Raw genomic sequence first — 3,235 nt, 5'->3', positions numbered from 1 at the left:
ATTAGGCCCACGATTTTCTCAGCACAAAACCATTAGACTCAATCACCACACGCATAAAAGGGATGAATATGCACATATATCCACTTATGTGAAGTGGATCTGGAGTAACCTCACTGATTTGATCAGACCCTCTCTCCATTATATTTTATTTTTGCAAGTCATTTAGTATAGACCTTGGCACCTAGCATCGATTAGAGGGAATTTCTTTGCTTGTTTTATTCTTATGCAAGCAAGTTATTTTGGAAACTCCTTCAAATCCAGCACAGAAAAGAATTAAACTGGTTCAATTCTAGAAAAATAAAGTATTTAGACAAATAAAATGGTAGTACAAGCATGTACAGACTAATCCATTAAGTAATACAATTGCAGCAACAAACAATTCATGAGACTAAATAGACTTCACTCAGTTATGCAACATATGTATCCTTGATGTTCCCTGCAATTCTTTTAAGAATAATCCTTGATGAGCTACCAGCTGCACTGATACAGAAACTGGTCCAGTTACTCACTGGAGCATGAAATGCAGTACTAGCACTACTCCAGGAAAGGTACTCTGATTGATTTCTTTGGAAACATGTATTGATTGGAGCATATGCATGTCAGAACTCACCCAGAAGTGTACCCCTACTACGTGGAATAGTTAAAAGTATTCAAGTCTTCTGTTTTGGCACACCAATGCATGCATTGATGTTGGTGCAGGTTTGTTGTTATGTACTCCTAGCTCCGAGTAACCAGCTCTGAGTAGTAGCTCTGAGTTTATTTGCTGTTTCAAGCCTTGAACTCTAGCTGGTAGGTTGGGAAGTGTACTATACGTACTATTTTTTGTGTGGAGATGCTCATACCTTGATCAACTGGTGCATATGTGCTACACAGAATGTTGTTTCCAATGTGCCCCAGGTTCCAAAATATTCTCTTGTACGTAGCACATTGGTTTAGTTACGCTTAGTTAATTACCAGCTAATCTCTTCCTGGTTCTCTCTTGGAGTCTTGGTCAGTTGACTACAGGGGAAGTAGCAAAAGCTTCACAGCATCGTCTCATAGTTTCTTCCTGTTTCTGTCTCGCTGTGCTGCCATGTAATTAGCTCAAACCAATGTGTAATGTGTGTATGATGTTCTGCAGAGATGGCACCACTCGATCTTGTGCTTCTTGGAAGACACAGTCTGAACCTAAGAGCAATGATTAGGAGGCTTTTTAGTTCAAATAAATTCCGTAGAAACTTCAGATTATTCCGTTTCTTAGATTTTTTTATAAGGTCTGTTAATTTGAATTGCGGATTGCATTGTGCATGCAATTCTAAAGAAAGAACTCGTCTTTTCCCATGATAAATATAGCATACACCCAAACCTTTACTAAAGGTACTGTGCTCGTCTGATACATGCAAACAAACACATTCTATTGCAGATTCCTCATTCCTATGTGTTTCTCGTGTAGGATTCACATGTCAAAAAACCAATGTGTGCTTCTTGGAAGACACAATCTGAACCTAGGAGCATTTATTAAGGGGGATATTCACTTCGGCTCACGGGTGCATATGAACCCATTGGCCTTTTTCTAATTCAAAGAAATTTCATAGAAACTTTGGGTTATCTACATTATATGTTCTTAGATCTGTTATTTTGGTTCGTGGATTGCATTTCTATCGTAGTACGAAGAAATCTTATTTTTCCCATGATAAATATAACGTACACCTAAACCTTTACTTAAACTATTGTGTTCGACTGATGCAACCAAACACATTCTATTGCACATTCATGTGTTTTCACTTGTAGAATTCACATGTAAAAACTTCTCTTGCAGAACTCACATAGTATGACATCTGCATCATATGTGTTTTCTATTTCTACATTTTTAGAAACTTCAGAACCAAAGCGGCCAGTTGTGGAGAACACTGGTTGGTGTAGTTTGCTGGCCCTCCGTGATTTTAGGACATTGACCCCTCCGGCTCATCTACACGTGTGTCAGTAAGCTGAATTCCGTAAAAAGAAATTCATAGATGTATCATTACTCAAGAGGGCCCATAGGTTATACCTCTTTCAATATAGGAAGAAGAGGATCATTAAGTTAGTGAGATGATGACAGTAGCCTATCCACACACACACACACACACTGATCCAAATATCCAAGCTTGTAAGTAAAATGCAACGAGAAGGAGCGAATTACCAGCAGCTAGCAGCTTACAAGAGCCGGCTGTAAATATGCCATGGCTGAGTGGCAACAAGGTAGGAAACATTTGGTTTCCAGAGGACACAGACCATTGATTAGTGAGATCTCGTTGCTTGCATCCTACGAGTGCATTGACTGGTCAAATCAGACACATGTATCTCTAAGTGGGCCAGCAGTAGTGGCCCATATCCAGTGACTAGACAGCTCGACCTCAATTTTTCAGATTTTCTGTTCGATATACGTCAGCTGCGTACTGTGTTTTCTTCCTTCTTTCTCCAGTTCTCCACACTCCACTCCCAAACCGGCCGTGCACGTACGTACGTGCCAGGGTGCGGCAGTGCGAGCAGCGGCGGCCCATGAGTCCGTAACCGTATACTAGCCCTAGCCTGTACCCAGTAGGATCGTTTGGAGAATCTAGGTAGCTCGGCCACCGAGCTAGGGAGCAGTGCCGTCCGTATCTTGACGTGAGTGCTCATGCAGGCGCAGGGGTGCCAGACAGGAGAATGCCATGGCAGCTTCCATATCCATGCATCGCCATGCCGGGGGATCTGGGCCTTTCACGTCGTTCAACAGTGTACAGTGTGTGGCTGCTTGGCTGGAGTTCGCAAATTAGTAAACCTAAACGGTGTGACCTAATTATTTTGGGACAAAACACGGCTAAGGCATTTTGGTCTAGCCAGCCGAACTGGCATGTCATATACTTCAGTTAAGCCATCCAACATGGCGTGATCAAGAAGGACCGTATAAGTTTTAGGAGGAAACAAAAGTAATCTAAAATTCAAGAAAGGGTCATTTAGATCAAATAACTCTAGATCAGTGGACGCAGGATTGCAGGGTGGCGAGGGAGCGTAATAAATCAGTATTAGTATAGTATTGGGGAATCCATCGTTTTAGTCCAGGGCTCGGTTTTTGAGCATCTAAAAATTAACATTTTGAAGTTTCCAAAAATATCAAAGAAAAAATATTTATATGTAGAAAATAATATACTCTACCAGCATGAAACAAAAAATCAACTCAAAATATCCTTGTATTTTGTGCAAAATTTCGTTCCACCAAATACTATCAGATTTT

The sequence above is a fragment of the Lolium rigidum genome, chromosome 1, assembly GCF_022539505.1.
Source record: "Lolium rigidum isolate FL_2022 chromosome 1, APGP_CSIRO_Lrig_0.1, whole genome shotgun sequence".
In the NCBI taxonomy this organism is placed as follows: Eukaryota; Viridiplantae; Streptophyta; class Magnoliopsida; order Poales; family Poaceae; genus Lolium; species Lolium rigidum.
This window is presented reverse-complemented; position numbering follows the sequence as displayed.